Source organism: Pleurodeles waltl, chromosome 11 (genome assembly GCF_031143425.1).
Source record: "Pleurodeles waltl isolate 20211129_DDA chromosome 11, aPleWal1.hap1.20221129, whole genome shotgun sequence".
Classification (NCBI taxonomy): domain Eukaryota; kingdom Metazoa; phylum Chordata; class Amphibia; order Caudata; family Salamandridae; genus Pleurodeles; species Pleurodeles waltl.
The window spans coordinates 916,353,135-916,367,705 of NC_090450.1; the positions used below are offsets into that span (position 1 = coordinate 916,353,135).

Genomic DNA, 14,571 nt, shown 5'->3' on the forward strand with positions numbered 1-14,571 from the left:
CCAAAACCGAATGGCAACAGCCATGGTGTAGTTATTGTAAAGATGTTTCCATTTATAAAGAGCATTTTTTGACTTGCCTATACCTTTTGACCCCGTGGATAGAACTGCGGGAAAATTGGCAACCTACTTACTAAGTCAACTAACTTTCGCCCTGCTACATTTCCTAATGATCTGCCCAAAGGAAAAACAGTAAAGGGGGCCATTAAAAAGTAAGTTATTTCCCATTTTAGCTCCCATGGGAAATTTTGGTTACATCTACAGCCCTAACCGCTGAACAGGTTAACACCAAACTTAGCATGAAAGAAAAACTTTACTCAGTTAACAATCTTTATTAGGTTTAATGTTAATCCGTTCAGTGTTTTTCTAAGATATAAACATTTAAAACGTTTCCAAACAAGCTTTAAAGTGTTAACACCTTTGTAGATCTTTGCTGTTTTTACTCTCAAGTCAAGATTCGTGAATCCTGTCAATCATATTTCATTTTTTTAACAAAATGTTATTGGTTGGATTAGGGCTGATTTTTTTTCTGCTATTCTGAAACTCACACGTCAGATCTGATCTGTAAACCAGGCCCTATGTCGACCCCTGCTAAGCAGTGCCCGCTGCCGGTTGGCTGCGGGGCCTGATCGCAGTCCTGGCTTAGCACTCTATCCCTGCTGTGCATGGCCAAAGGCTTTGAGCAGCGGAGGTTGGACATCCATTGAGTGTGTGTGCAGGGCCTGGCTCCAGGCAAGACTTTGTGCCCAATTAGCTGTGCAAGACCAAATGCCTTGAGCAACTGTGGTTGGGTGGCCATGACGGTGTGGGTGCAGGCCAGGCCTTGTGACCAACCCCTGCGGCACACAGCTACAAATCATGTGCGGGGGGCTGTGCAGCAGCAGAGGGTAGGTCCCAGGGCCTGGCTGCAGGCCAGGCCCTCTGCTCAGTACCCATTGTGCAGGGTCAAAGACCATGAACAGTGGGTGGGAAATTAAGGACGTCATAAACAAGAACAATTAAATAATGCATGGACTCACTGCTCCCACTTTGCACAAAACACCTGTTTGTCAATGGCACAGAAATACAAAAACAGTTAACAGGAGACCAACATGGCAGACATTATAAGCTAGGTAGTGTGCTGTGTGTGTTCATAACCACAAATGGTAAATTCCTGGGGTTTTACACATATGAGGAAGAACATAATTATGTTTTTAACTGTGTTTTGTGTGTTATACATATATGTCTATATGATAGTATATAGAGGTCACCCCTATGTAGTTAGAGTTCAAGGCAACTTCCTACTGAAATGTTGAGGGTGGGCTTCAAAGTGTTAACACTTTCTTATATGTTAAATTTGCAAATTTGGAAATTCGAGAATTCTGTCAATCGCATTTGAAGATTCCCAAATATGTCATTGGATAATGAACATCATCAAAATACTTTTTCTGACATCTTGAAAATAGCAGTTTGGGGCAGTGCTTAATTTGTAAATAAAAAGGTGCCGGTGCTCAAAGCCCTCCTCCTCAATACGCGGCTGCTGCAATTAAATCTGCAAACACAGAATACTGAGGCAGCGTAATCCCGATGCCATCTCTGACCTTTTCAATCCATTTACAGCCACTCCCTGCCCCTTCAGCTTACTCTTGCAGCTTTCTGCTTTCACTCATCGTGACGCTTTTTCGTTTTTCTCTTCCTCCGTCATTTCTATATGTGTCTTTTGCTCGCAGCAAATGCTTGAGTCAGAAGAATAAGCCCCAGCCCTAAAAAATAAGAGCCGGTGCTTAGCACCGGAAACAACAAGCACAAATTAAGCACTGGTTTGGGGCCAGAATCGCAAAATGAAATCCAAGGGAGAAAAAAATGTCCACAGGAAAGGGTCAGACAGTATGAAAGCGAGAGTGCTAGGAGGAATTTAAAGGCATTATTATTATTAACAAGGTCTTGTATAGCGCATAGCTACCCAAAAGGGTTTCCCAGCACTAGACAGAGGTAGGTATAGCAGAGAAGTCGGGAAAAAGTCAAAATAGATAGAATGTTGCAGACAGAGTGGAGCAACATATGACCCAGCTTTATGCATATAGCATAGGGATTTAAATTGTATGCATCTGTCCATCGGAAACCCATGGAGTTTGTGAAGGAGGCTAGATAGTGAGGGGCGCCTGAGGAGGTGGAGTGGAAACCTGGCTGCGGAATTCTGAAGCACTTGCCTTGCCAGCCCCCAGATAGAGAATATTGACGTAGTCCAGCCATATTAAAATCAAGGCCTGGATGATCGTCCTCTGTGCCGAAAAGAGAGCATCCAAATGATTTTCTTTAGTCATTGTAAGACTGCAAAACAAACGGAGGCTACCTTGGAAACTTTTTGTTTTCATGGATAGTTCATCATCCAGTCAGAAAACGAGGTTCTTAAAGTAGGATGCAGGCATCGGGAGGGCTCCTGGAGTGTCCAACCAGTGCTAGGGACCCCACAGCAAGGGGTTCTTACTCATCACCATAACCATACCCTCAGTCTTATCACCTTTTAACTTTAAGTGGTTGTTGTTCATCCAACTAGAAACCTTGAGGAGGCAGAAGTCCAGGGTATCCGTGCTGTGACCTTCCACAGATGACACAGTAAAGATGATTGGAGAGTCATCAACGTAGGAAAACAAAGTAAGGCCAGAGTATTCAACAGTATCAGCAAGGGGACGAACATAGATGTTGAATAACAGCAGACTCCGGAAGAAAGAGAGCTTGACACTGAGTTAGATTAAGGGATCTGAAAGGTCTGATCTGCAAGAATGATATCACCCAAAGGGAAAAGGGAGTGACAAATGGAACAAAATAACAAATTTGTCAATTCAACGTATCTCACAATAAGAAAGTAGCTATTTTGAATTCAGAAATAGGAAGCATTTTCTCAAATTTGCATTTAAAGAAATATTTCTGAAATCCTTCTTTGTCATTCAAAGTGGGATTTTTAAAGGCTCTGATCGTGGGCTGGTGAGGGCAGCGCCTGGCAATGACAACCAGATGGCTCAGGAAGGAAAAAAGAAGTGCTTATGCATGGCCCATGGAAGGTTGTATCTGTAGGTCCAGAACGAGAGAGACCAGCCACAGACCTACAGGGAAACTTAAGAGGGATTGGTATGTCAGGATTTGCACTGCAAAGTAAAGGAGAAGTCCCTTATTGCCTGAAGGGAATGAAGCTGGCTGCCCAAGTGTGTGTGAGTGGGGAATTTACGGACAAAGGGCATGGATAGGAGATGTCGTTCTGTAACAATGCAATGTTATGGTAGATAGGTAAAGTGATTAGGCAAGGTGAAGCAATAATTTGTAAGCATATAGTTGTCCACTTAAGTGACTTTTTTTTACTACGCATTCGCCAAGCACACTTTGCATATCATTGGTCCCACTGAATGCCCTACTTGCTGCATTTAGTGGTGGAATCTGACAGTGATGCGCATGTTCGCCCACTCGGGATTAGGTGACCATTAATACAGAGGCTTGCAAATCTGATATTGGGAAAGATGTGGCTTCACTCTGGGCTAGATGTTATATATTCCCCCGAGCTCCCACTGGCATATCACTCCAGGGTGAGAGCTACACACGAAGGAAAAGTGATCAATCAATCAATCAAGGATTTATAGAGCGCACTAATCACCCGTTAGGGTCTCAAGGCGCCTGGGGAGGGGGGGGAGCTACTGGTCGTAGAGCCATGTCTTGAGGCGTTTCCTGAATGTCAAAAGGTCTTGGGTCTGGCGAAGGTGGAGCGGTAGGCAGTTCCAGGTCTTGGCGGCTGGGTGAGAGAAGGATCTTCCTCCGGCAGTGGTGCGGCGGATGCGGGGGATGGAGGCGAGGGCAAGGCAAGGCTGGCGGAGCGAAGATTGCGGGTGGGGGTGTGGAAGGTGAGTCTGTCGTTGAGGTAGACTGGGCCTGTGTTGAGGAGGGCCTTGTGTGCGTGGATGAGGAGTTTGAAGGTGATCCTCTTTGACACTGGTAGCCAGTGAAGGTCTCTGAGGTGGGGGGAAATGTGGTCACGGCGTGGGATGTCCAGAATGAGGCGGGCAGATGCGTTCTGGATTCTTTGCAGTTTTGTTAGGAGTTTGGTTGTTATTCCTGCATATAGGGCGATTCCGTAGTCCAATCGGCTGCTGACCAGGGCGTGGGTGACAGTTTTCCTGGTTTCAACGGGAATCCACTTGAAGATTTTGCGGAGCATGCGGAGAGTGTTGTAGCAGGAAGAGGAGATGGCATTGGCCTGCTGAGTCATGATGAGTGTGGAGTCCAAAATGAAGCCTAGGTTGCGTGCGTGGGTGGTGGGTGAGGGTGCGGTTCCTAGGGAGGTGGGCCACCAGGAGTCATTCCAAGTTGAGGGGTTGGTGCCAAAGATGAGGATTTCTGTCTTGTCTGTGTTTAACTTGAGGTGGCTTGATTCCATCCAGCTGGCGATGGCGTGAAGTCCGTTGTGGAGGTTGTTCTTTGCAGTTGTAGGGTCTTTTGTGAGGGAGAGGATGAGCTGAGTGTCGTCTGCGTAGGAAACTATGTTCATGTGGTGGTTCGTGCAATGTTGGCGAGGGGGGCCATGTAAACGTTGAAGAGCGTGGGGCTGAGCGAAGATCCTTGGGGAACGCCACAGATGATTCTGGAAGCTTCTGACAGGAACGGTGGGAGGCGGACTCTCTGGGTTCTGCCTGAGAGAAATGACGAGATCCAGTCGAGTGCCTTGTCACGGATTCCAGCGTTGTGGAGGCGTGTGCGGAGAGTGTGATGACATACTGTGTCGAAAGCTGCGGAGAGGTCCAGGAGGATGAGTGCTGCTGTTTCTCCTTCGCCGAGCATGGTCCTAATGTCATCTGTGGCAGCAATGAGTGCAGTCTCAGTGCTGTGGTTTCTGCGGAATCCGGATTGGGAGGTGTCGAGTACCTTGCTGTCTTCCAGGAACTGGGATAGTTGGCTGTTTACAATTTTTTCGATGACCTTGGCTGGGAAGGGGAGGAGGGAGATCGTCCGGTAGTTCTTGGGGTCGTCTGGGTCTGCCTTTGGTTTCTTTAGCAGGGCGTTGATTTCTGCGTGCTTCCATCTTTCTGGGAAGGTGGCTGACTCGAAGGAGCTGTTGATGGTTTTGCAGAGGTGGGGGGCGATGATGATGTTTGCCTTATTGAAGATATGGTGTGGGCAGGGGTCCGATGGCGATCCGGAGTGGATGGAGGCCATGGTGGTGGTGGCGTCCTCTATGTTGACGGGGGTCCAGGTGTGGATGAGGTGGGTGTTGCTTGGAGCGTTGGGTTCTTGGGTGTTTGTAGTCAGCTGGTGGGTCTGGGGTTTGAAGCTATTGTGGATTTCTTCTATCTTTCGACGGAAGTGGGTTGCCAGTGGGTTGCAGAACTCCTGTGATGGCAGGGGTTCATTGGAGCTGGTCCTGGGGTGGAGAGCTCATTGACGATGCCGAAGAGTTCTTTACTGTTGTGAGCGTTGGCGTTGATGCGGTTTTTGAAGTGGGTCCTTTTGGTGGTGCGGATCAGTTGGTGATGTTTGCGTAGGGCATCCCTGAAAGCAATGTGGTTGGAGTTTGTAGGGTCAAGGTGCCAGGTTTTTTCCATTCTGCGACATAGCTGTTTGGATTCCTGTAGTTCTGGGGTGAACCAGCTGGCCTTGATTCTGTGGGAGGTGTTTGGTTTTTTTTTGAGCGGTGCGAGGGTGTTGGCGCAATCTTCTGTCCAGCGATGCAGGTTGGTGGTGGCTATGTTAGGGCCCAGGGTCCCAGGGGGTGGGGCCCAGGCGAGAGTGGAGATCAGTTGATCCGTTGATATTTAGCTCCAGTTGCGTCGGGGGGGGTTGTGTGCGGTGGTGGTGAGTGACTGGTTTTTGGTAGGAGAAGTGGATGCAGCGGTGGTCTGTCCAACTGAGTTCAGTGGTGTGGCTGAAAGAGACGTGGTTGCTGGCTGAGAAGATGGGGTCGAGTGTGTGGCCCGCGGAGTGGGTGGGTGTAGTGAGGAGTTGCTTGAGGCCGAAGTTGGCGAGGTTGTCGATTAGGTTGGTGGTGTTGATATCGTTGCTATTTTCTAGGTGGAAGTTTAGGTCACCAAGGAGGATGTAGTCTGTTGAGGCGAGGGCTTGGGAGCTGATGGCATCGGCGATGTCATCACAGAACTGCGGTCTGGGTCCAGGGGGTCTGTAGACCAGTGTTCCTCTGAGTGTGTTGTTGGCGTTGATGTGGATTTTGAAGTGGAGGTGCTCGGCGGAGTTGATGGTGTTGTGGGAGTTGGTGGAGACTCTTATGGTGTTTTTGTGGACTATGGCGATTCCTCCTCCTGGTCTGTTGATTCGGTCTCTTCTGGTGATCTTGTAGTTTTCTGGTATGTCTATGGCTACTTCTGGTTCTGAGGCCGAATTCATCCAGGTTTCGGTGAGGAATGCGACGTCGGGCGAGTATGTGGTCAGGAGGTCCCAGAGTTCAATTGCATGTTTGTGGACGGAGCGGGTGTTAAGTAGGATGCATCTTAGGCGGTTGTCTGTTTTGATTTGGAGTTTTAGGTTGCAGGTGAAATTGCAGGCTTTGCAGGAGAAGGGTCCTTTGGTGCACGTCGGTGTGGACTGGAAGCAGATGGAGGAGCGTCCTGGATTAAGGGCGTGGACTTCGTTGGCAGTGTAAAGGTGTTTGGTGGCACAGGAGGCGTGTTTTCCAGGGAATCTGGCGCTGGGCGCGGTCTTGGTGCGGACGGGGGCGTAGACGGGCATGCCTTTGGCGCGACTTCGGTGCGACAGCGGCGCGGCCGATGCGTGCGTCCGCGCTGCGGCCGGCATAAGAGGAGAGGTGGGAAGGAGTGGCAGCTGGGAGGAGGGAGGGAAACCTCCAATGGGAGTGCAGGGGGCGGGGGCAGCAAGAGTCAGGAGCCCATCTCGGTGATGATGGCCCATCTCGGTGGTTAGGGGATGACAAAGCTGGGTAACCTATAAACTGGAAGTGTCGTCATTGACTCATGCACCATCACAAACAAAGAAAAACACGCACCTCCAGATATCTTTGTGTATTATAGGCTCCTGCTGTAGCCCCCCGTCGTTTGGCACACTTGAAAAGCTGATGAAGCCAAAAGAACGAGACCTTTGATGTCAGTAATCTACTGGTCCATGTAGGAAGAGGCTTGTCTAACATGCCCTCAGATAGAATCAAATGGTTGGAAAAACTGGGTAAAAGAAGCACTGAAGTCGATTGCAAATTCAGTTGCACACAAACAGGCACGCTCACCCTCAGCAGCAGGCATCACCTTGCCCAGTTTGTTTCTGCACTGATGTGTGATACCCAGGGCCACTGGAATTATGTGATTCTGCGGCTGCTGCATTTACTGCAGAATTATGGATTTGCTGCATTTACCACACAATCCATCATATCCTGCATAATATGCAGATGTGTTCATAAGCAAATTTTGATTCATTTTATGCATATAACCAAAACATGTATCCCATCATTACACACACACACATCTAAGTACCAAAGTAGATGGTGTATTACATTACACAGTTAGTTACATCCCATCAAATCTGTAATACGCCCAACCATTTGCCCCAAATCTTTACATGCTTTTAGGAGCAACCTCTTACAGTATATATGGGCACCTCCATACTAACCCAGACCAGCACGCCATTCGATAAGAGTGGGAGATCAGTGGATCCTCACTTACCTGCAAAGTCACGTTTGGCATTCACTGTGGCTATTCCCACCAGACAATGATCTTTGCAATTGCGTCCGGGGTTGTGCCAGTTTATTTGTCAAGTCAATCGATCATCCCAGAACTCGTGTAAGTAATCTCACAACTTGCCTCCAATATCTTGCCATTGAGGGACATTGTCAGATCACTTGAAAGAAGCCTGCATCTGGCCATATACATCAGAGACAAGTATGGTGTGGAATTTTGCTGGCTCACTATAACCGACAAGGAGTAAGGTAGGTCATGTGCAAATAGTTCAGTTGAATATGTCTGAGCCAGGAGGATATAGCAATCTCCTGAGAGGCCATTCGGGCCAGTCTCTAGTCTAGTTCATCCGGCAGTCCCACTTGTGTTTTCTTTTCCAGCTTTAGGGATGTGAATCCGGCAGGGGCGTTAGTGACCAGGGTGCAGCATCTCTGAGAAATCTACAGATTTTACCAAAAAATAGTTTCTAGCTAAAACAGATAAAAAGTTACTAAGAAATTAACTATTGCTTTCTATCCTACATGGGAACTGGCTTCATCCTACATAAGTTGCTAAGAGCAATATGTTTATGTCCCTCTGCTGGTGTGCATTAAAGTTAGAAACCTAATAAATAAAGTTTAAAAAAAGAAAATTTTGGTGTTAGTCACTGATGTTGCTTGAGGGAGAGGAGAAGTGGCACGTTTGGTGGATGATGCCACTTTGGTTGTTGCTGCAGCCACTTGATGGTTGCCAACAACAGTAGGGCTGTCCTTTTACACATTTTGATAGTTCCAATTTGTTTTGGAGTACTGCAGGCTACACCCCTCTCATAATCTATTGGTGCGTCCTGCAAACGGACGAGGCACTGAATCTGGGGCATATATGACTGGAAAGGTAAAACGCTTTCTGTTGCTGATCAGATGGCTCTTCCACCTAGGTGACATTAGGTGATATGCTGTTGTTGGATTTCTCAGTTAGGAAGTGCCCAGATGGTTGGCGCGAGGTCTCACTGAGGACCACCAGGTCACTGGGCGGTGAGGCCAGCTGGGGGGAGCTGAGAGCATAGTGAAACAATAAGCTCTGAAGGTGTGGGATATCCAGAGGGCACTACGAAGACCAGAAGGTCCAAGAAGAGGAGTATAGCCATTACACCTGGAGGCGGAGCGTGAATCCCGTAGGTTCAGGCAGAGGACTCCAACATAGGTGTAGTATACGTGTAGAGGACAGGGAGGGACATTAAGGCTTGGAATGGTTAGATGCTTAGAATTTGTATCCAAGAGAAAAAGTACTCGTAGAGCAGAGGAAGGATAGAGCCAATGGGCTCAAATAGATGCAGAGATTAGGGGAGGATGGAGACAGGAAGTAGTATGTACCGGTATTATATTATGGTAGCTCTGCAAGATGCCTGAATCCTAAGTGCATAGCGTGTCTAGCAAAGCTGCCTTTTATCGTATGGGCTTCACTACCATTACTAATATTGGACCATTCATATTTCCGTACATAGTTTCACATACCAGAAGGAAGGTTAACTGGGTAATACCAAACAACACATTTCCCCTTGTTCCAAGATGCAGATCTCAGAATGGTGCTGCACAAACGTTTCCAGCTTTTACCTTGTAGAATGTTTACTTCAAAATCCCAGCAGAGTGTGATACTCCCTGCACATCCTAGAATGTCACTTTAAGGGGGATTTGTCAAGCGGCGGATGCAAAGAAGGTTTCTCTAGTTTTGTTGTTGTTGAGTACCTGAATGAAGTGTGACTCCTCCCTTGCACGCCGCCATGCCCGGGGCACATGCCATTGCCAATGAGTTGCACTCAGAACCCTGCTTTGAGATGCAACAAAACTGGACCAAGGCCTTATATAGTGTCTTCGGAGTGACTGCACCCAGTTCAGATTTCATTTGCTGAATCAAAATTTTGGGAGTAAAGCATTTTACAGCTTGTCAGATTTCGCTTGAAGGGGCTGAAGGGCAGACAGGGGTAAGTGGGCCCCAACCATCGTAGATGAGGTGGTTTGCAACTGGTGTCCAGGGGGTCTATCTGACGGTGGCTCCACAAATTGGCAAACGTACAACTCTTTCACATGGAGGTACTGTGGGTGCAGAAAATCAGAACCAATAGACACAATGACCCAAATTACTATCCCCCAACCTCTCAGGGCTCAGGTAAGATCAGGCTTGGGTGCAGATGGCTCAAAATGTCTCACTGATCTGATGTGCAACCCAGTCGACGTTTTTATCATTTCTTCTAAAGAGTGATCATTACACGCCTCAGATCTTGTCCTCTGGAGCAGGCTTTACCCTGTGGTTTATCTGCTTGTTGTTTATTACAGTCTGAGTTGCTGCCAGATGTAGGTGGAACTCTCTCTCACTTAGCTTGAATGTTCTTTCATGTGGGAACCACGGAAGCAGCCTCACTCAGGACAAGGCTCACTGGGTAGTCTCAGGGAGGTGGGTCTGCGATAATGCCCAACTTCAACAGTGGCAGCCCTCCTGGACAGCTGCGATCAGGCCCTTAGCAGGTTGGGTTTCTTGCAGCAATGCATTTGGGGGCAGCTGCAGCCTCTTGGCTGAACCGTGGCAGTGTGGTTTTCTACTCTTCGTTGACAGTAGCAGCACTGGTCTTCTGAGCCTCAGCAGACTGCCAGGCATCACATAAACACAGGCTCTGGTGCAAGTTTGATATCACTCCTGGGTCATTCTCTAGTCTCGTCAGTTGATGCTCAGAACACACCTGGCTTCTCCTCCTGGACAGTCTCTCTTCCTGCAGGGGCAGGCACATCGATTCCCTCTTTCAGCAGGCATGCAGGCTGCTAAACTCTTTAGGCGGTCCCTCAACTCCACCATTACAGAGTGTTGACTTTAGGTGATGTCCCATCATGTCTGGGAAACAGGGAGTCACGCAAATCCCAGTCCTACTTACTCAGCAGCTCTTTGGGTGCTCAATGGATGTGGACCCGCAAGACAGACACAATGAAGCGTGAGATCTCTGCATTTGCTGCCGTCAGCCTTCTTGAAGCAGAAATCAGAGCGAGAGAAAAAGGCAGATCCTGCCTAGAAACTTCCTCACCTTGAACAACAGACATTACAGTCCCACCTCACACCCATTCCATCTACCAAATGGTAGTGTTTAGTCAGACGTCCTTTGCTAATAAAGCCATACACGAGTATTGCACACGCCCGTGCACTGAAAATGGACATGGAAGTGAGCTCAAGATTCTGAGTTCCACATAACAGAGGAGCTGTACCACAGACCACACTCGTCCACATCACAGTGGAACTTTACACCTGACCACACTCTTCACGGCACAGGAACAGAACGCTACCACCAGTGCTTAATGTGATGCATCCAGGACACAGGTTCACTCCCCACTATTAGGACACGCTTGGTGTTCCCTTGCAGGTCAAAGTACAGCTTGTTAGGGACACACCTAGGCCTCTGTGTCCACGCTAGGTGTGCAGGACGCCAGGGACAGCATCAAAAACAAGGACACCATTTTCACTTGCAGTCGGACACTTGGGACAGGGGGACATATCTGTTTACCCTGAAGAAGCAATTTCCAATCCCAACACTGTTCTCCATACCATCTCCTTTAATAATGCAGTGATGGCAACTAGTGCACCAATTATGAACACGATGGAAATACTTGAGCTAAAGTCATTAACTTAATTAAATACTATTCAAGGGTACATGTATTCTGAATACCGAAATGCTATGCGTCTGCATCACGTTTCATAACACTGGTATGTAAAGATGTTTCACAACACTGGTATGTAAAGAATTTGACTCCTGGCTACTAGCCATACCAGTAATTATTTTGACACCGCCCAAGATAGGCAAACCTGGATAATGACAGTGATTGTTGTGTTGTGCAAGAGCGTAGAGTACATTCTTCGTACAGTATGTGGACAGATGTGCGAGGCACTCTGTGCTAGTCATCTAAGCACTACATTTAGAGTGCTAGAGAAAACAGAAATGTGTTTCAACAACTTCATTGCTGCCTCAGAGAACTTTTAGTATTCGCTTCAGATGAAGGTTTGGTGATTTAAAACATTTTGCACTGCACAGTAAGTGCGAATCTCGTGCAATTCGTACAATTCCATCGAGAGCATAAAGTCCGAAATTTGTAATGATATCGTCCAGTAAAGTGGATAACAGTCAATGTCCACAGACTCCCTACATCTTGTGAACACAGGGCGGCTGCTATAATAGGGCAGTTGGCTTAGCGCTTGACTAAATACCAACACAAGCCCTGGCTGGCCATCTCATCCTTCTAATGATCTCAGTTGAGCTGATAAAATGAATACTATTTTGTTGTATAATTATAGTGCCTCTTATTTGAGCGCCCCAGAAAGCACTATATAAAACATTATTATTAGATTCTTAGGTGTGCAGAGGAATTGCCCTTCTCAGGATAAGGAGGCTGATTTTCATTTTTTTATTTGGAGTGGGTATTTTTATATTAAAGAAGTTGCTGGCAAAGCTTTAATGTTTTATAAAAAAATATTCAGATTGTTTACATAAACATTCATTATAAGGAATAGCGGTAGTGTCATAGCAAAGAGCAATATAACGTTATCAATTATTAGAAAGACATAATTATAAATAGTTCCTAATATCCCCATTTTTGCTAGTTCTAAGGACTGTGCACAGCAAGTGTTACTATAACCTGACGTGGTGGTTCTATTAGTACCATATGTAAAAGTGTAATATTGTTGTGGCTCTAAAATAGTAAACTTTGAATGGCATGTCCGCTGGTACCCAAACAAATGTACAAACTTTTACTTGTATCTCAAAAGTATGTCTTCTGACTGCAAGTCCTTCCTCATAGATACATTTGAGAAACAGCTACCGAACAAGATAACGCCTGAGTAATGTTAATGACTGATAACACAAGAGAATGGAAATAACCTTGAAATAAGGCATAGAAGAGAAGAGGTATTAAAAACAAACACTGCAATGCAACACCAACTAACACTTTGTAGAAACGATTCATATCTCCTAACTGCTCCTTGACAATTGATGAGTATATTGATTTTTATGTCTCTTAAAAATCCATTCAGCCCTTGGGCGCACTTTAAATAGGTAAATATACATGCATGTACTTACTCACATGTATATTTAGTCCTACACTTAAGTGTTACTCTCCACACTTTTTTTGCTATTCACCATTTCTGGGTGAATATTTACACTGAGGCATAGATTTACATGTCTGCACCCCTCAAATCAGGCAGCGGCGCCTTCTTCAACAGCATTCACAAGTGCAAACAGATTTTTATCAGTTGGTGGAGATCCCGCCACTGGGAAAGTATAGGGAAATGTAAACAACTTCATTATCTCTTAAAGCAATATTAAAATATTTTCGGATCAAATCTGTTTATTGTTGTTTTTATAAAAGAACAAAAAAAATATAAACATACAAAACACAGCTCATCGCGGGACATAAATGAAATATATCAGCACAATAGCAATCTCATATCTTCATGCAGAGGTCTCTCTCGTAAATCCCAAGACCACACCCAGAGGAGCCACCCCGCCAGTCTTCCCGTTGCAGAGTCATGTGTCCACTGGCAGTGTCCAATAGTTTCGAAGGTGCCAGTCCCACAGATGAGAACACAAACATATAAATGCAAACACTACAACTATGCCTCCCTCCGAGAAACCATGTCATCTTCCTGTCTCTCCATTCCTCAACACCTTGCATCGTCCAAGCTCAGCCCCCGCCCAATCTCCCCCCCATCACTCTAATCAAGAATTCAAATCAGCCTCAAGACTCTCAGGTAGATCGGGCATTTTAGCTCAGTAAATTCTGCGGAAAGAATCCGAAGGAACGGCTTACACAACTCGTCCAAGACTCCTATCCACTGCTGGGAGGCTAGCGTAAGTTTCTCCATAGCTAGGATAAACCACAGCTTCTGGAGCCATGAGATACGCGTCGGGACCCTGTCTGTACCCCAGAGAGCTAGAATCAGTTGCAGCGCTGCGTTAAGTGCTAGGGCCATCTGCCTCCCTTTTAGAGACCTTAAAGGAAAAGTAAGGGGATTGGGCAGCCCCAGTAAAATGTACGATGGGAGTCTCGGGATCTTGACTTGGAACGCTGCATCAATATCATCTATAATGCTTTCCCAATAACGGTGTAGCTTGGGGCAGTGCCAAAGCAAATGTGCAAGCGTGCCTGTAGTTCCACACCCCCTCCAGCAAAGGTCTGACTTATCACGATTCCATGCATGCAATCGCGCTGGAGTGTAGTACCAGTATGAAGCGACTTTATATGATGTCTCTGTCCCTGCTGCATTATATGCTGTGTGGTGTATTCTATAGAATATGCTGTCCCATTCCTCATCTGAGAGTTCTCTCTCCAGCTCCCTCTCCCATCTCAACTGACCCTTTGACTTAGGCGGGCGGTTTCCCCCTTGCAGAAGCCGATAAAGTTCTGAGATGATTCTCTTATCATCCTTCTTTAGGAACAGCCATTTCTCAAATGGCGTAAGAGGCCTATCTATTAGAGCTCTGTTCGCCGGCAAGAGAGCCCAGTGTCGAACCTGATAATACATCAGTCTATCCGCCTCCACTAGGCCATAGGCCTCTCTCATCTGATCAAAGGACAACACCCCTTGTTCATCAAAAAGACTTGCTACTCTCCTACAGCCCCCTTCATACCAACGTCTCAGGCCATCCAAACGGAGTCCAGTCTCAAAGTCAGGGTTCGCGCCTATGGGGGTCATAGGGGACGGAAAGGAAGTCAGCCCTAGACGGCAAGCAACTGCGTCCCATACGCGGAACGTTGTTCCGGTAATCGGGGAAGAATAAAGACCTCCCGCCCTATGCCGGCGCCGGAGCCAAGGCTCCTTCTATATATGAGAGCCCGCTACCGTCTGGTCCATAAAACACCAGTGTTTCTCCGTGAGTGGGCGACTCCACTCCACAAGAAAGCGCAAC

General features: G+C 46.9%; 1 protein-coding gene across 1 annotated transcript in view; it reads right to left on the reverse strand.

The window, feature by feature from the left end:
• RHOF (ras homolog family member F, filopodia associated) overlaps positions 1-14,571 on the reverse strand; it is a 148,971-nt gene that overhangs the window by 45,280 nt on the left and 89,120 nt on the right. The gene's annotated exons all lie outside the window — the stretch shown is intronic.